The sequence below is a fragment of the Saccopteryx bilineata genome, chromosome 9 (assembly GCF_036850765.1).
Source record: "Saccopteryx bilineata isolate mSacBil1 chromosome 9, mSacBil1_pri_phased_curated, whole genome shotgun sequence".
Classification (NCBI taxonomy): Eukaryota; Metazoa; Chordata; class Mammalia; order Chiroptera; family Emballonuridae; genus Saccopteryx; species Saccopteryx bilineata.
This window is the reverse complement of record NC_089498.1, coordinates 13,207,121-13,227,120: the sequence shown is the minus strand read 5'-3', so window position 1 is coordinate 13,227,120 and position 20,000 is coordinate 13,207,121. Positions and strand designations below refer to the sequence as shown.

General features: G+C 44.0%; 1 protein-coding gene and 1 non-coding gene across 2 annotated transcripts in view; one reads left to right on the top strand and one right to left on the bottom strand.

The window, feature by feature from the left end:
- Positions 1-20,000, top strand: part of CDH8 (cadherin 8) — a 371,407-nt gene that overhangs the window by 152,554 nt on the left and 198,853 nt on the right. The window lies entirely within an intron of this gene.
- Positions 3,549-3,624, bottom strand: TRNAI-AAU (transfer RNA isoleucine (anticodon AAU)). Its single transcript has one exon. It is a non-coding gene; the product is annotated as a tRNA-Ile (tRNA).

Genomic DNA, 20,000 nt, shown 5'->3' with positions numbered 1-20,000 from the left:
CGCTGAACTGAGAGAGATCTTATCAATTAGAACCGAGGGTGCGCAGATTTTATGGGTTAAGCTAATTTCAGTGATTGGGTCGCAGCTGTGCTTCCGAAGGTATTTTAGGCTGCTTGCGCGCACCCCTCCCCCAACGCTTGATTGTTAGCTTGAATGGCTGGGTGAGGTGCCCCGCCCACAGAGAGAATCTCCCAAGCCTCTCCCACTCGCCCCGCCGCTGGCGGCTGGACTGCACCAGGCGCAGGATAATGGAGCCCCCTGGGTGTGCGGGCCAGCAGGGCGCCCTGGGCGCGTGGAATGCCCAAGGCACGCGCGCGAATGGGGCGCTCCGGGCACCGGTGGCCGGCGACCCCCACTCGCAGTGTGCGGGCCGCTGGGAACGTCAGCGGTGTTCAACCGGACCGGGCGCGCGCGCAGCGGCTGGTGGCGGCCGCTCTTGGCGGCTCGCGGTTCCCAAGTATATGGGCTGACTCACCGCAGGCGCACTCCCTCGCGGCTTGAATGAGCATCGCTGCTGCGGTAGCTTCCTCCACACCCTCGTCTCTCAGATTCAAGTGATAACAGTCCTTTTGCTTTCAGTTTGTGTGGAACTCCGGAATGCTCCAAGGATAAATTTTTCTGTTTCTAGTTGATAAATTTGTTGTGATTTAGGGGAGAGCTGTCGGACGCGCTTCTCACGGCGCCATTTCCGTGACGTCACTGCATATGATATTTTTTAAATGGTATCCTCTTATTGTTATTTTAGCAACTAATGAACATGCATGAGTAACACTTGGGTGACATTCAATAACTGATACGTAAGAAATTCTATCACACAAATACCTGGGTTAGTGTCTTATGCACAGTATGTGCTTAGTAAATCTACACCATCAATGTCATCGTTATCTCCATCATTATAATTACTACTACCAGGAACCAACATAACACAGGGCAGATTCGTCTGGTCAGATGTCCACAACAACTCTGTCAGGCAGGTTTTTGTTTTCTGGTTTTTATTTTACTTACTTTTTTTTTTTTTTGTATTAAGAAAACACAGTAGAGCTGTGGGCTCAGTCTTACAGCAAAACATGCAGTGACACTGGGATTGGACTCGCTCTGGGTTTACCACAGCCCCTTTAATCTAACTAACGCATGATTCCATACATGCAGATGGAGCACACCATTGTGTATTTAGTATGTGCATACTGCTGTTGTTATCAAAATCACCACTGCTTTTAAGGTCAACAGGGCATCACTCATTTCTTCTTGTCCCCAGATGAAAGTCTGGGTAGTTATGTTGAAATTCCTAAAATCAGAGGAAGAAGTCCAAAATCCTTCTTCAATTTGTGTATAACTTATTCAGGGTACACTGGGGCCATGTTTTTGAAGATACTTTCCCTGAGGACAGAAAATGGGATTCATTACTCAGTCTCTTACCCTTCACTAATAGAAATAAAATCAGTATTCAGAAAGAAGTTCCAATTCACCCGCTAGCTGACTGGGTGGTCCATTCTGTGCAGCAGGACCATGGCTCATTCCCCCGTGGCATGGTGTTCGCACCAGTGATTTGCACCCAGCAAGCACTGATACATGTTCGTGTTTGTGTGTAATTGTTTTCTTGTTTTATACTTTCAGGTTGTTTTCCATTTATTTGAGAGAGAGAGAAAGAGAGAGCGCAGAAGGGAAAGAAGCATCAACTCATTGTTCCATTTAGTTGTGTACTCTTTGGTTGTTTCTCATGTGCACTGACCAGGGATTGAACCCACGACCTCAGCACACTGGGAGGATGCTCTATACATTGAACAACCTGGCCAGGGTGCATGCAAATTGTTTAACTGTGAAAAATAAAAACTTGTAAGAGCTTCATTATAGTCCCCTTTCTTCTTAGTGTTTAATGTACTGTGTATAAATTGCAGCTTAATATAGTTTCCAAAGTATTTCTCTTATTCTTTGAAGGAAGAAAAAGTCTTTAATATTTTCTCTTGTGCACATTCTCTCTCTCTCTCTCTCTCTCTCTCTCTCTCTCTTTCACACACACACACACACATTTACACATATTCCCTCTCCATTCATTCTGCCGTATTTTTATATGTTGCAGTGTATTTGTATTTGTGTGTGAATTGTATGATACATACTGTAAGTTGGAGAGAAAATGATACTTTTTTTCCAAATCAAAGAGAAAAATGTGTAGAATCTAACAAAAATATTTGGCTTGACTCACACTCTCTCTACTCCGAAATATAAATTCTGTCCTGAAGGGAATTCTCTTTTCTGTCTAATATATCTCCTCTACACACACACACACACACACACACACACATGCACACACACACATGGCGATATGTACAAATTCTTAAGTCTTCATGGAAACACGAGCAATCATTAATTCTGTATTATCTTGGCAAAAAAATGCAGGCAAAAAAATATTTACATTATGGGCTCTCGTTCAAGGCAATCAAAGTTCCAAAGGATTAAGTTTCAGCAAATGCCAGGAAGCCTCTGTTTTAATATCTCACATTACCCTATTGACTCTTTTTTCTTTATGTGTTTGTCAGTTTCAACCATAATATACAGTGCTGGGTAGTTCTGTTCTGAGATGGTGAAATTATTTCTTTATGCTGGTGCTTAAAGGAATTGTGTTTGATTTCAATGGGTTTTAGAAATGTAGTAAAAATGTGTCTAAAAAGGGACATTATACCGGTAAGTGATATAGAAATTTAGATGTAAGGGACCCAAAACCTAGTATGTTAATATAGTTATTACAGTGATTTATTTGTGTGGGTTTCTTAATGTGTGTATGAGTTTTATTCTGTCATGAAAGTGTTGTATATAGTTGTGATCCCATTGGTTCTTTGTGGTATTGCAGTCAAGTGGGTAAAGTAAATATGTAAGTTAGACTCGGAGATTTGAAGACTTGCTCCAAGTCTGTCTGTTCCAGGTTTATTGTCTACATGGCCCATATATTCTCATCCCTGTGCAAAACATGCTTTTGCCAAATTAGGACAATGCTTGGGTCAGAGCTAAGGGACAGACAGACACAAGTGGGGAGTTCGGGTGAACTTGCGCTGGGTGGTTGAACAGTAGGTATTCATTTCATGAAGAGATAGGAGAACATCTCTACTGTGAGAATGTTCTTGTGGTCTTGCGTCTTTCTCTGTCCCCTGGGCAAGCATTTAGAGAGAAATGAGCTAAACCCACGCAAGCAGACGCCCCTTCCCTGGTCACAGAGGAAAGCATGCTTACACCAAGGTTTTTTTTTTTCTCTCTCTCTTTTTTCTGAAGTTGGAAATGGGGAGAGACAGTCAAACAGACTCCCGCATGCGCCCGACCGGGATCCACCTGGCACGCCCACCAGGGGGCGACGCTCTGCCCACCAGGGGGCGATGCTCTGCCCCTCCGGGGCGTCGCTCTGCCGCGACCAGAGCCACTCTAGCGCCTGGGGCAGAGGCCAAGGAGCCATCCCCAGCGCCCGGGCCATCTTTGCTCCAATGGGGCCTTGGCTGCGGGAGGGGAAGAGAGAGACAGAGAGGAAGGGGGGGGTGGAGATGCAAATGGGCACTTCTCCTATGTGCCCTGGCCGGGAATCGAACCCGGGTCCTCCGCACATTAGGCCAACGCTCTACCGCTGAGCCAACCGGCCAGGGCTACACCGAGTTTTGAAGGTTATTTGAAAACCGTCATGCAAACAAATTGTCCAGGGTTTTGGTACTAGTTCCGAAGCCTGAAAGTATGTGGTGCTTTGTAGCATGAACAGGGAAGCAGGAAGTCTACGTCAAAAACCCAGGTCTTCCGATCTAAGGGCAGAGCCGGGGAAACAGCAATGGTCAGCTGTTAAAGGGGTTTGTGAAATCCTCTGTCTGGAAGTTTATGCTTACTGAAATTCTTATACAAAATGTTACAATGTAATTTTAATGACTGTGCTTTGATATGTTATAATATACTGACTTTGGGGGAAAAGTATAATTAGCATAGAAGCTAGACTCTGTATTTCTTAATTTAGCATCCTAAAAGTTAAAAGGAAAAATAAAGCCTAGCTATTCTGGTTATAACACTTGACCACATTCAGCAGTAAAATACCATAATTACTGGAAAGCACTGGTTGAAAACAGGGATATTTATTAGTTATTTCTTTCCTGACACTAAACTGAACATGTAACACATATTGAAAGTTTAGAAAGCATACTTAGACATATTCCCAGCATCCCTAGCAATAGTACTTTCTGTTCAACCCGCGAATATAAAGAGGCTAGGGGGATTTTCCCATCTACTTTTCTATAAAATTAGAAACTTCATAATTGCCTTACCTTACTCAAAAGGTTGTAAAGTTATAAAAAGCAGCTAAAGCGTTATATAACACATTAAATTAGTGGCTCCTTTTTTTAGGTCACAGGTAACTATGTTGATCTGGTATATTACAATTATCGTTCACTTACGTACTGGTTCCCTAACGAGAGTATGAATCAGAATGCCCGTTAGTGGAAACAGATGATGAATTAACGGAGGACTGATTAACAGACAGTTTCTCAGTCTTGCCCTCAGTGTTTATGATTCCGTAAGGCTGGAGTGGAGCTGAGAATTTGCATGTGTGACAAGTTCTCTGGAGGGCTAAAGCCGCGGGTTTGGGGACCACACGTTGAGAACTCCTTGCTTTAGTGAGTGACTAGAATGCTCTGTTTCTCTTTTTGCAGTCCCTGGTCGTGTGCCAAGAGAATCTTAGAACAAAATAAGAGAGGCGTGATACCGCTATCCAACATGTTACCAGAACATTTATAAAGCTTTTCATATTTAAAAAAAAATAATGCTGATATATATTAAGAAGTGAAGTGCAAAAAAACTGCATGATATATTCTGGAAAAAAAAATAAGACAAAACGTAAGAGTTGTTTCAAGTCTGTAATTGTCTGCTTCTCCCTATGGGAGGTATCACCTTACTAGAGCATTGTTAAACATGTCTACCCACACATTCTACAATGAGGGGCCTGTGCCATGTCTATGCACCTATTCTTGAATTCCCAGGTTCTAGCTTCAGGCAGGCCTGCCTGGCAAGAACTGAAGCTCGCCACCTGTTCTAACCTCTCTGTGTCTAGATGCCAAGTTAGGAAAATAGGAGCAATGATAGGACCACGTCACTGGGGTTGGTGAGAGAATTTTCTAAACTGATCCTTTCATACAGATTCGAGACAGTAGTCAACAGTATTTTCCAAGTATAGTAAGTGTAGTGAGGGCTTACGATGTATCACACAATGATCTGATTACAGTGAATAGACAAACTGACGGATATACCGTTCTATCTGAAGTCCTTTGTGTAGGCGGGCTGGGAATTTCATATTGAACCAGCTCTCAGTATGCCTGTTCGTTAAGTGGCCTTTGTGGCTCACAATTCAGAGGTTTCTATTCCTTTTAGAGACAAAGCCAGCATGGGGCATAGGCCCACAAATAAAGGGGGGGAGGTACAGCCTTCCTCAGGCTTAGGCAAGTTAAAAGTCTACTAGACTCTGGTGCTTGTATAAATAGCTAATCTTTTTATTACTTATATAATACAAGCAACTGTATTTATTATGTATTTTTATTAATAAAAATGCAGATGCATATAAGATACTCTCTAAATACAGAGAGAATTAAGTGTCCTGATACTTTCGTACTACAAATTATAGCACACTGGTCTAAATACGTACAAAAGCGAAGGTCAAGTTGCTATAGTTCCCAGTTTTCCAGGCTCTCGTGGCTACTTTTCTGTGGTTGGCCCGGAATCTGTCCCAGATTGTACTCTTTAGAATTCAGGTGCTAATTAACTTCTTAGCACCTTCTTGCATGGTCCTAAACGCCCAACCTTCTCACTTGCAGGCCTTCTAAGGTGTCTCTTTGAGTTGCCTACTAAAAAGAGGTGTGTTTCCCACAGTGAATTTGAATTACTTTTGTAATTAAAAACTTGAAATAGCATATAACTTTTTGAAGGGTGGAAGCACCCCTTTCTTTTCCTAACCCACAGACACAACTTGGCCGTGGGCCAGTGTGTTATGAAGTCGGTTTCTTGCCCTCATCCATGATTTGGATTTGGTTTCCATGAGGCAGGACCTACGGACTGCCCAGCATTCTACACACAGCTTCTCAAGGGGCCCTGGTCCTGGCAGAGGGGTCATTTACCCAGAGCAGAGTTCTTCTCCAACTGGACACACTTCTCCGTTCTCTGACATCTTGTACTTTCTTTGACAGTTTCAAAATATATCCAGTGAATGCCCTCTCATTCTGATTCTCAAATAGCTGCTGATTTCTGTGTCTTTCAGTCACACAGGATCAATAAAACATAACACATATTACATGGCCTACAGCATGCAGCTAGCACATAGTATGTGGTGCACAACGTGTAGCACAGCGCGCATCATGTGGTACCCGACTTGGAGCATAGCGCGTAGTGGAGCATAGCACGTGTCACGTGGTGCCGGGCGTGGAACATAGTGCATGGCACGTGGTGCCTGGCAAGGAGCATAGCATGTGGCATGTGGTGCTCTGTGTGGAGCTTAGTGCGTGTCACGTGGTGCTTGGTGTGGAGCATAGTGCGTGTCACGTGGTGCCTGACAAGGAGCATAGCACGTGTCACGTGGTGCCCGGCGTGGAGCAAAGCGCGCTCTTACATCATCCATCTGCGTTACTTAGAACCGGCTTCCGATTGCAGGGCCCCATCTGTTGGCTGTGGGAAACCAGGCTAGTGCCCGCACCACTTTGGTTCTGTTGTTTTTGCAGTCAGTGTAGCTTCTCTTATTTTTTGAATTTTGTGCATCCTATTTTATCTCCAGCTTTTTGTTTTACTATCAAAACATTTACCATTATTATAGCTATTATTCATAATACTGTAAATGTGCTTAAATATTTATTCTATCAGAAGGTAGCAAAATAAAATGTTTGCTCATATTTTGGTTTCTTTCTTTATGATAGCTTCCATGAAATGACTAAGTCACATATTTTGTATTTGATCTCAGCCAAAAGGCCGAGAAGTAGTAAGTCAAATATTTTGAATATATCTCTGTCTGCCTGCCTACCTGTCTGTCTGTCTGTCTATCTATCTATCTATCTGTCTATCTTCTCTCTCTCTCTTTGTTCTTCTGGCTGTATTATCAGAGTGTTTTCTATATAATTATGCTAGAAATATTCCCATGGAAAACACCTGAGCCTGACCTGTGGTGGCACACAGATGTGGTGTGGACCTGGAATGCTGAGATCGCTGGTTTGAAACCCCGGCTTGCCTGGTCAAGGCACGTATGGGAGTTGATGCTTCCTGTTCTTCTGCTCCTTCTCTCTCTCTCTCTCTCTCTCTCTCTCTCTCTCCTCTCTAAAATGAATAAGTAAAATCTTAAAAAAAAGAAAAGAAATCATGTTACTGAGATGATGAAGGGATTAAGCAAAAAATGTTTTATTGGGCTGTACACTTTAAACCTATATGGTTTTGTTACCCAGTGTCACCCCTATATTCAATAAAAAAATAATTTTAAAAACCCAAACATTTATTGGATACAGTTTTTGGGAACCTAAAAGTGACCTAAATCTAATTTTTTGGGTTTAGATGACATCTAAATGAGATAGTTATATCAAGCAATTGCTTGGGCCAGAAACATAGTGGTCCCTCTATATTTGAGGGTCATAATCAGTACCTAATTAAAAGGAAAGACTGATATTTGAAAGTAAATCAGGAAATTAACAACATTAAAAACAGGGAAGTTAGAATGATATGAAACTCTAGATAAGAGGATATTTCCCTTTTTACTTTTCCTTTGAAAGAGTGTCATGTGTACGGTTTGTATTTAATGACATCCCAATTCCTAATGACTTTCTTAGGTCACCTGGAGAGCTAGTCAAGGTAGCTCCACTTTCTGTATAAAGTCCTGTTTGGGAAACATCTCTCTGGGGAATTCAAGAACAAGAAAAGCCCAGATTTCACTGTGTCTTCGATATACCCCGGTGCTCCTCATTCCACACATCTAGACTCCAACATGTACAGAATCCCGGCTGCCACATTTTTCTTTCTGCCCGGAGAGCAGCTGTAAAGATATTAATTGTGCTTTAGTTATAAATGGATTGCCAAAAGGGACTGAGCGGGTTATGTATCTCATCAGCAGGCCCTGTCTGGTATAAGTAATGAGACAGGAACTTGGTAAATAGGAAATTGGTGATAAAAACGAGATGTGATATTATGAAGTTCCACCAGTTCCTTCTTCTGGATTCATTGATTTTTAAGGCATTCTGCAAGACTGCGAAATCAATGATTGTCTGTTACAAAATGGTGGTTAAAAGGGCTCTATTACTGGGGTCAACTACAAATTAGCCCAAAGGGTAAACACAAAAGTAGTATAAATGTTAAAAGGGAAAAAAACTCGCAGATGCTGGGAGGGTCAGCTGTTGGGAAATGTACGGTCTTTTCTCCGGTGTCGCCTAAGGTTCTTCAGTGCGGTAACTAGGACGACTTGGAGATTAGAGATATAACTGAACTGAGGGAGGAGCTTTACTTTATCATTTTAGTTATTTTCAAACAAAGTTGGTAGCTTATTGGATGCTTCCCAGTCTTCGCTATGTGTCTCCTTCAAACCTGCTAATTTTTACTTTGATCTTCCGTTAGCACCCGGCGAAGTCACTCTTTCTCGCATGGCATCGTGATTAAAATTTAAGTGAATCTAAGAAAACTCTTGACATCATCAAGTGTGTTGTGCAAATTAATTGATGCATTTTGAGTTGTTTTCTAAATGAAACCCAGTTCTGGAGGCGGTCTTCCTTTCGTGGAATCTCCGTTTGGAGACGGAGTATGAAGAAAACTTCGCCACCCCTGCACACAGACATGTACACTCTTTATTCCTTGTGGCAAAGTCAGTATTCGGAAATCCGTATCCTTGAACTTGAGCCCCTTGGCATGCCACGTCAGCAGGGAAGGTTAAGTACATACCTTTAAGCTGCCTTTTACTTTCCCCCAGCAAGACCTGGAGCCAGTGTCCTCTGTACACACCCCAGTCCTTGGACCCATCTGAGCTGTGACCTGTGTGGTGAAATTTCCATGCTTCTCGCCCTGCTAGGCTGTGAACACCCCTCAAACCAAGAAGGAACAGTTTTTATTTTTCGTATCCCTGGCCCAAGCACAAGTTTGATGGCGTACAGCAATAGATAAACCTCTATAGAATGAGCAGAAGAAACTAAGGAAGGGAAGGTAAACAGAAAGAAAGATGCAAACAGGGAATGAACGAATTAGAGGTGAAATATTCATTTCCCTGCTGATATTGGGATAAACCGCTTAATGATATGGTCCACATCAGACTTAGCAGTACGCCTTCAGGGCTAAAGCATAATCAGTCGTCCATTTCTAACTTACCCTCTCTCCCTCTGTTTTCCTCTTTCTATCCTCCCAATCTGAAAAACAAACAAACAAACAAACCCCTTTCGATGCTGGTAAGTCCTCCAGCAGTTTGTAAACCCAGTGCCTAGTCTTCCACGTAGTCTTTGTTTTTTGCTCTGATTTGCGTTAGGCAGGTAGAGATTTGGATCCCTTTCTCCAACTCTCTCCGGTCAAACGGAATCAAAGTCTCCCTTATTCTTCCAGGGTCTTTGTTTTCATGCTATGCTCCGTCGTTTAATACGACCACACTGAACTTCTTCAAGCACCGCCGGAGAAGTCCCTATCCTTTCATGTATTTTTGAAGGTGATCTGGGGGTAAGAGGCTCTTATCTGGCATCCAGGAATGCCCATATTGATGTGAATCAACCTGATTTCAAATCAAATGATTAACTTTTTTTGGAAGTGAGGTCTCTTGACCAAGGCGAATTTTCTAATAACAGTCCTCATGTTGTTGGCAGTTTTGTAAGGACTGTATTTATGTGAAGTTCTTAGTTGTATGGTTAGGTTTCAGATACATGGGTAACCTTGACTACTTACCGTAAGGTTTCAGAACGTCAGAGTTGAACACTCCAGGTTGGAGAGAAAAATGAAACTGAGCTAGAAAAGTCCTAATTCTAGGTCCTAAGGCATTTGTTTCGCTTCTTTGAGGCTTTTTCTCTATCTAAAAATGAGTAGCCTCGTTTTTATCAGCCCACTAGATATATTTGGAGTGCAGCAATGAGTAAAGGACGATAAAGAACCCTGCATGTTACATAGCATATAGGCGGAGGTGATTAATGGTAACACTGTTCTTGCCCCAGCTAGAATTTGGAATTACGACCAGGTAATCTCTGTCTCTTTTTAGATGGAAAATTCCTGCTTTATAAGAAGTCAAATTTGATTTACAATATTCTAATAGCAGAATACAAAATACTATATACACCCGCCCACCTTTGTAAAAATAGAGTAGAACTAGTGTTGGCTTTGGGTCAAATGGAATTGGATTTGAATGCTAGCTTCTCAAATTATATTCTGAATGCCAGTCACGTTCTGTGTTTTAGTCAGTTTGGGCTGTTATAAAAAAAGTCACCACACACTGGGTGGCTTAAACAATAACCACTTATTTCTCACAATTCTGGAGGCTGGCAAGGCCAAGATCTGGTGGCATCCAGGGAGAACCTGCCTTCTGGCTTGCCAGTGGCCATCTTGTCACTGTGTCCTCACGTAGAGAAGAGCAGAGAGAGAGAAGACGCAGCAGGTGCAAGCTTCATTGCTCTTTGGCAATAGGCCCTCACTCATTCAGTCACACACAGGCTGTGTGCCTAGTAGGTACTGAGTGCTGAGCTCTGAGTTAGAATTTCAACATGGGAATGGAAGTGGGCCACAGAAATGCAGTTCATACTCCCTTGTTTGTGATTTTTTTCCCCCCTGCAGGGATTAAGGAGCTTCCTTATGTAATTTCTTTTTTCCCCTTTTATTGACTTTATTAGGGGTTGGGTGAGGGAGGTAGAAGCATTTTCTCTAGTTTAAGTAGAATTTCCCCAAGCACATACTACCTAGATAAGCCAAAAGTCCTTATTCGTGCGGAGCATAAGCCAGTCCACAGGAGTTCACTCATCGCAGAGAAGCAGCAGCACCAGCCTTCAAGCTCTCTGGCTGGGGAAGGAGGCTCTAGCCCTCCTTCACTCCCCACCCCACCACTGACCATTGCTGCTGCCCTTCGCCATCAATGATCTGGTTGACACATGCTCTAATGGGATCCTCTACTGAAGTTCTCTGGCAGACCTGTGCTTGCCCTGCACGGCAGGTGGCATTCTAGCTACTCTTGTGCTCTGTGACAAGTCTGTGTTTGATGCCCAACTGTCCCACTTGGGCTTTTACCAGTTGGCCTTCATGGGCATGACCGCATCATCCATCCTTGGTGCAGGTTCCAGCCTGTAACCCATGGAACATACCAACATACCATCTTTGCCCTTCTTCCGAGTCCCTGGGAGGGTTTACACACCTGTTAAAGATACATTCCACCTTCTAACCCCCCCCCCCCATAAAGTCTTCAGTTCATCATTTTTTCTATAGGAAATTGCCATGCGCTCATATAAGGACTTGATATCATACTAGCTTTTGTTTGCAGCTGCAGAACTGGACCCTGTGTGAGGAAAGCAAGATCCTCACTACCCTCTTGAGAGGAGGAACAATTCCTACAGTTTTATTTTTAGTCCAATTATTTAAATTATGAAAATAAGACAGAACAATAGCATCAACACATAATTTAAAATATCAAGGGACCAACCTGCCTTATTTTTGAATGTGTCTTCCTAAAGAAAATAACTATTTGTTTATTCAATAACTTAACAAAACATTTATATGCAACGCACTTTCTGAGATGCTAGAAAGAAACTTGAAAGCATTGGACCATGTTCTCTGCACTTAAAGATGCCACATTCAGAGCCAGTTATAGTGTTTATACTGGGGGAGACCAGTTTGGGAATTTCTGTGACTAGTCTGAATACAGGCTTTATTCCTTCCTGTTTGCCTGGGCAGCATCATAACAGAGGCTCAAAGCCTTGTTCGACAGATTAAGTGAATAAATATTTTACAGCAGACATTCTTGGCACTTGTACAACATTAAGGAAGAACGGATTAATTCTAGAGAGGAGGATTAGATGGGAAAGTCAAGAGATTAAGAAAGAGTATTGTTTTCAAAATACCTTCCCTCTGAAAGGGAGAAAACATTCTGTATGTGCTGCAATTTATATATAAAGGTAAACGGTGCCACCAGAGACAAAGGGTGCTCCGAGTTCAGAAACGGGAACGATTTAGCTTAGGAACAACTACACCGCAGTCGGGATCTGAACAAGTTAGGGCCACGGGCTGGGGAAGCGTAGGTATGCGCTTGCTGTGGGGGGGGGGGGGAGAAAGAATCGGGAAGATTAGAAACTCCTCGGTGATTGTGTGCAAGAGCTGTTTAAAATCCTCTCTCGAACTTTCCGTTTTCCTTAGATGAGCTCCAAAGTGATGAACCTCTTTTCTTTTCTTTTCTTTCCTTTTCTTTTCTTTTTTTTTTTTTTGGTGGGGTTCTTCCTCAATTGCAACCTCACCTCTGAACTTTGACTCAAGAGCATCCCTTTTCTTACCTCTAATTTCAGTGCCGTAATCGACTCTTCATCCTGATCTCCTGTCTCAATGCTTTAGCTGTTTAATGGCATCTCCTGTGTTGTCTTCCTTCACCTCCAGCACTCAGTCTTATCATTTGTTAATTGATGGTTTAATTTTCTGCCTTCCCACTAGTCTGCCCTTCAAGAAAGCAAGAATTCTCTAGCTAGGAAGTTTCTCAGGCGCCTCAAAGAAGGCTTGACTCAGAGCAGGAGCTCAATAATAATACTATATATTCAAGTAACAAAGGGCCCAAACAGAAAATAAGCCCAACTCACCTCTGCTTTAGCCACGTCCCGGATGGCGGCAGGGACCAGATGGCAGGTTCGGGCCAGTTAGTGAATACTTATTTTTTTCAACCTCCTTGAAGCCCTCTCTCTGTATTGATTGACAGCCCAGTTAAACATGTTCTGTTCAGGACCTGCCCTCCCCAATAGCTCAATGGCTCAGAGGCTAGGACTTTGCCCAGTTTGTAATTCAGTGAAGAGAGTGACTCATTTTGTCTTTCACCTGTGTTATTGAGGGGAAAACAAACAAACAAATCAACTATACGAGGTGATGGGCGTGTTAATTAACTTGATCAAATCAGCACACTATACACCGACTTAAATATATTACAATTTATTTTGGTCAATTATACCTTCGTAAAGCTGGTTTAAAATCTGGCTTTTAACTAGAGAATTAAGCTTATTCTAAAAGAATAAAAAGGTAAACAGCTTCTGCAGTGGGTGTATATATTTTTTCTCTTGCACCTTGGCTTCAAATTCATACTTGACCAAACATCGGAACAGTGGCGTGTTCTGGAGAGCAGGGCTGTGACTCCACTTTGTGTCCCCTCACCCAGGGGTTACCGATTGTGTGGTAGCTTCACGGAGCCTCAGAATGAGAGCAGGAAGTAGGTGGCATCATCCCCATTTTTTAGATTAGGAAACTGAGTCTTTAGGATGTATAAAAATAATTTCTTTTCTTTCTTTTCTTTTTTTTTTTGTATTTTTCTGAAGTTGGAAACGGGGAGGCAGGCAGATAGACTCCCGCATGTGCCTAATCGGGATCCACCGGCACACCCACCAGGGGGCGATGCTCTGCCCATCTGGGGCATTGCTCTGTTGCAACCAGAGCCATTCTAGCACCTGAGGCAGAGGCCACAGAGCCATCCTCAGCGCCTGGGCCAACTTTGCTCCAATGGAGCCTTGGCTGCGGGAGGGGAAGAGAGAGACAGAGAGGAAGGAGAGGGGAAGGGATGGAGAAGCAGATGGGTGCTTCTCCTGTGTGCCCTGACCGGGAATCAAACCCAGGATTCCTGCACACCAGGCCGATGCTCTACCACTGAGCCAACTGGCCAGGGCCAAAAATAATTTCTTGCTGCCTGCAAATGGCAAGTAATCAATGTAGAACATGATCTCCATCTTATCATAAGGTAACATGAACAAAACCCTCCCGACATTATAACTATAGTGTGTTACATTTCCCGTTACATCACATTGGTGTCTTCTGGAAAGAAATTGAACAAAGACTTTTCAGAATTTCCTGTAATAAAGTGAACCCTTGTAAAAACGCTTTTAAAATAAACGTCAAATGTTGTTAGGACATCCTTGTATTCTCCACGTCTAACTTGGAGCTCAGCACCCAGCACATACAATGCACATAGCCTTTGCGAGACTGAATGAATGAGACCCCATCGTGAAATAGAATGAATGAAGCCTGCACCTCCCGCGACGCCGACACAGTGTAGAAGTCCCCTGCAGTGCCTCTGGTCATATAATTTTGTAAGTTCGGCATGGAAATAGCTGCCAATCTAAAGAATAAATGATGCTGGTTAACTTCTTAAGCATTTATAGGAATTCATTCACTCTTGTAAGTAATGGACTAGTGAAGGCTTGATTGCTGGAAAAGAGAACATAGTCCTTCTCCTTTCATGCTCTGAAGGAGTCATTCCTATTCTGAGAGGCTTTATTTAGGCACGTGGAACGTACATCAGGCGTCTTATTATTTTTCACAACCAGCCTCCAAGCGTCCTCATTATCTGTTTGTGAGAACAGTGGTTAGGCCACCATCCTGGTGTCGTTTGGGAGGGATGCAGACGGTACCTCCCTCCTGTGCCCAGTAACTGTGGCTGAGCCTTTACAGTCACGCGTTTTCATACAATATTGTTCGTTTCTCTTGCCTGACGCTCATTACAGATGTTCGCCGCCATGGTGCGCGGGTGAATAGAAGACATCTGTGTGCTCAAATACATTTTCTGAAGTGTTTAATTGTTCCGGCAACTTTCAGGCTCATTTGAGAAACAACATGTTAAGTGTGGATGGGTGTCCTATTAAGTTACAAAACTGTTTAATCCCTCTCCATGTTCCAGAACAGAATATGGAAATGGGGCTTTATTTCCCCAGCTGATGTCCCAAATCATAGAGCCAGAGAAATGACAGGAGGCATTTCTGCGCTGTCTGTTTGCTTGAACTGCAGCTAAGAATCTGTCCCTCTTCCTGTAATAAATGCCATTTGGCGCGTGTAGAAGTTGGCAGCCGCGTTTCCCGTCACACTGAGTGTTGGCGCGTGAGGAGAACACCCAGTGCGCGGTGGGTAGGCCCTTGCAAACGGAGAAGGGGCCGTGATGGTTGAGGATTTCGTTGTGGAGTACGTGTCTTAAGAGAGGTTTCCAAAGTGCAGAGACAGCGCTGGCTGCTCAGGCAGCCTTTATACATCACACGATTGATCCCCGACCAAAGGGAAGGTTTGGATCTCCTATTATCACCCCGACATGGACATGATGTTCCTAGTTAACCAGCAGCATTCCAGAGCAGAGGGTCCTACAGGGCAGGGGACCCCTGTCTTCCTGCTCACAGGAGCATGGTGCGCTTCACTGTTACTTCCCAGAGCTTGGTTGGGGAAGAATCCTCCACACACAGGGTTAGAGAAACAAGCCCTAATATGGACCCATCTGTGTTTACATCTTCCTCCTCTTGGACCCAGCTTTGAGACCCCCGAGGTCGCCAGCTTGAGCGCGGGCTCATCTGATTTGAGCAAAGCTCACCAGCTTGAACCCAAGGTCGCTGGCTCGAGCAAGGGGTTACTCGGTCTGCTGAAGGCCCGCTGTCAAGGCACATATGAGAAAGCAATCAATGAACAACTAAGGTGTCACAATGAAAAACTGATTGATGCTTCTCATCTCTCTCCATCCCTGTCTGTCTGTCCCTGTCTAGCCCTCTCTCTGACTCTCTCTCTGTCTCTGTAAAAAACAACAACAAATCTTCCTCCTCTTTCAAGACCCTCCCTATGGTGTCCCTTGGAGGTATGGATATGTGGCATTTGTCTTTTATAATTAAATAGCAAAACTGAAAAAATATATATATATATATATACTGGTATGATTCCGGCCCCTCTTTCCCAATGAGGGAACCTGCGTGACGCCCTTCAGGACGCGTGGATGTTGAGAACGATGGCGTCCTCCCCAGTAGGGAGGTGTGAAGAAACACACCTGGGTTGCTCGCCTATATTCCTCACTGTTAGGTCTGTGCTCTGCTGTCCCGGGGGTGGGAGTGTTGGGGGAGGGATCAGAGCAGACAGACCAACACACCTCTACAAGCCCATGCTGGTCAGGTGAGGGCGTGTGGCAGAGCACAGTTCCATAAAACTAAAAAATAATGGGTTTGTCATGACATGATAAAAAAAACAAATCCAGGGCCGCCAGAGGCTTCAGCTGCTAGTAAGCAATAATTTAAATGTCAGCAGGTTCTACAGGTCCTTGGAAATCAATGCTCTGGTATTCAACAACCGCCAAGAAGGGTTTCCATGGCGATGCCTGTGTCCCGTTACCTCTCCTGTCGCCTCCTGCTTGGGAAAACTAGTTAGGAGGAGGAGGAGGCAAGGGTGGGGTGGAGGTTCAGTCTTGTTAAAACAATGAAGGCCGTTGCGTTGTTGCCGTGCCCCGCGAGGCCGGTGACCTTTGGTTTAAGGAAGACGTCTGCGGACGGTAATGCGGGTCCTCTGTTCGTGGATTGACCGTACTGAACTTTCATCAGGGTAGTTCTGAGGTCAAGTAGAAAGTTTGCAGACGGCGTAGTCAGAGACCGGGAAGCTCAGCTGCAGGCAGAGGCTCTGCTGTTTAACTTCCGCGCCTGCCGTCGGAACTCTTGTTTTCTGCGAACGAATCGCCGGGCACTCTCGGCAGATGGGGTTGGTGGTGTTCTCATCCTCAGAGTCTCCGCTTTTCCAGAACGCGCGTTTGCACGCTGCACCCAACCTTTGTTTTCCTGCTCAGGGTGTCAGCACCAGCATTTTTCTTTCTGAATAATGTGCAGAATTGCTGTGCTGACTTGCTCATTAAAAAAAAGAAAAGAAAAGAAAAGAAAGGAGAGACTTAGCTTAGCAGAGCTGCACCAGCCGAACCCCAACATCTTATTTTCTCGAAGACCTTTTATCTTAGTTTTCAGCAGACTGGAACCTCCAGCCTGGCCGTCTAAAATTTCTGATGGTCAAATTTGCTTGTAGTGTTTGCTTTCGTTAAGGGGCGGGGCGTGGGGGGTGGGGTGGGGGGGATGTGTGGGTTCCGCTGCTGATGGGAGGGAACTTGAAGGTGTTTCAAGAAGCAGGCGGAACTGGGAACCCTCTGTTCCTTAAAGTCCAAGCAGCACACTGGCCAGGATCACTTAACCAAGAAACTAAATGTGGAAAAATGGGTCTATTACAAGCAGAATTCACCTTGGAATTGACGTGTTCATACTTGACTTGTTACTGGCAGGATGAATTGTGGTGACAGGGCTCATTTTTGTTGACAACAGCTGGAAATACAACAGCTATATTATTATAATAGGATCAGCATCAAGTTGGATTATAATAGGGGCTTTCTTGGAGAAATGGCACAGTGTCAAATTTATAGTCACCAGCTAAATGAGTCTCTTGTATCCTTGACAAAGGGACAAAAACAGTTCCAAACGAAAACACAAACAGAGAGTCCCGTTATAGTGTGTGGGTATTACTCAGGGTGCTCTATCACCCACCAACACTTGCCGCTTTGAAGAAACATTATCCTGCAAGGTTTACACTTTCCAATTTGCTTCTGTGGTCTGCATTCTGCATGCATTTCCATGGAGAAGCCTATACCGCAGCTTGACTAGAAATCTTTTCGGCTGCGAGATTAACCTCAAAGCATCCATTTTCCCCCCTCCGCGTAATCACTTGACAAATGCATCCACAAAACCTCCACACACGTCTCTTCCCGAGTACAGGTGCATCACCAGTCTTGAATCACTATTAGGAGAAATAGCATCCTTGACGGAAAGTCACGCTGCCTTTTCATTTCCAGATGTCTAATGTTGAAAGATGTGGGTTTGCCGAGCAGGAGGCATCGGGCAGAGATATCCTGGGTGAGGGTGTGGGGGAGGCTCGCCTTAGCTCTGTGCAGCCCGGTAGCTCATCTTGGCAAGTGTGTGGGATTCGCATGGGCCGGGAGATTGGAATGACATCCATTCTGACAACCTCGAGAACCCAACAGGGACCGTCCACCCAGCACCCGACTCTGTGCTTCCAACATCACATCACATTTTATTTGTTTTCTTTTGTAAAAGGACGTGCACATCTCGTTACATTTGGGAATGTCTTTTTGTTTTTGCCCCTCCCCCTCCCCCAAATGTCAGGAAATATCCTCCTATGAAAGTGATTAGGCAGAATGACACGTAGTTATAAATTTCATCGCCACCACGTGGAGTCTCACACGTACATACACATAATGTACCTAGAATAATAGTGACAGTAAGCTCTCAGAGATATTGTGCTAATAACTCTTCTATACTCTTGGCATAGATTATTACATTTAATTATCTCAACAAGCCAAGTTGTAACAATCACTCTCACTTTCCTTTTTTACAGATTAGGTGACGGAAGCTTAGACATGTTTTGTTTCTTGGCGGAGGACGCGGAACTAGTAAAAGCTGGTAATCGGATATAAACCAAATGATCTGGTTTAAGACAGTTTGAATCCAAAGTTATCTTCTCAGCCTCTTCTTTTATACTTAATAGGATCTCCTTTGATCCTCACACAAACCTTTGAGAGATGCGTTGTAAAAATGGCCGTCTCTGCGTAGGAAAACGCTGAGTCACAGAGCTTTGCAAATGATGGAGCTTAGTCTCCCCGCTCCCTTCTCCGTGTTCAGTCATGTGACCACGGGATGCCTCTCATAACACCGCATCAGGTTATGATAATCAACGGAATCAGGGATGGTGAGGATCAGCCTTGTGGTAGTTATCACCTAAGGAGATTCCCCCAACTTCCATTTAACAAGAAATTGTCTCCGTGGTTCTTCATACAGAGTGACGGTCTACAAAATACTTCACTTCGCAAACACAGGGGAGGAAGAGTTCTTCAAAGTACTCACAATGGAAACGACTGCTTCCATGGTGAAAAGTGAAGTTAATTTTTTAAAAAAGTTCGGTACTCAGTATCGTTCTGAACTCTGACTTTCTATCAGAATTGCCTGAGAAGTTTCTTTAACATCCTCCCCCACCCCCCACCCCCATTTCGCCACCCCGTGGATGGAAGGGGCTCGCAGCAGGGATCTATATTTTTCCAAGCGAGATTCTGATAAGTACGCAGAGTTGGTAGTTCCACGCTTCGCATGGGCTACGTTCTGTGCTAGATCCCTCCATTTATTATTTTGTTTAACCCTCATAATAACTATAATGAATAGTGTAGATTTGAAATCAGAGGCTCAGACAGGTTAGATCATTTGCCCAAAGAGTTAGAACAGGGGTCCCCAAACTGTGGCCCACGGGCCACATGCAGCCCCCTGAGGCCATTTATCCTGCCCTACCACACTTCCGGAAGGGGCACCTCTTTCATTGGTGGTCAGTCAGAGGAGCACAGGATGCGGACACACAAAGCCCCGCCTCGCTCACGTACAGTACTACTTCTGGTGACACAGGACACACGCGTCACAGCTCCAGAAGCGCGTCATATCACTTGTTATGGCTAGCAGTGACAAATATGGAACCGGACATAAACTATCTCATTAGCCAAAAGCAGGCCCATAGTTCCCATTGAAGTACTGGTCAGTTTGTTGATTTAAATTTACTTGTTCTTTATTTTAAATATTATATTTGTTCCCATTTTGTTTTTTTACTTTAAAATAAGATATGTGCAGTGTGCATAGGGATTTGTTCATAGTTTTTTTATAGTCCGGCCCTCCAATGGTCTGAGGGACAGTGAACTGGCCCCCTGTGTAAAAAGTTTGCAGACCCCTGATTAGAGGTACGTGTCTCAGAACAGATTGTCCGACAGCAGGACTATGAACCCCACTACGCTGCTCAAACACCCCCCCCACACACACACACACTTCTGCACGGGAATTGTCATTATTTAGAAACTACCCAGATGTATGGTTTTCTCCATGAAGACATTTCTTCATTTAAGAGTCACCTGCTAGACAGTGACTGTGGTGATGACAGGCATTTTGACTGTCTGTTCAATGCTCTGTTTCCAGTGCCCAGGCAATGAATGCATGAGGTGCTCACACTCATCAACTTGG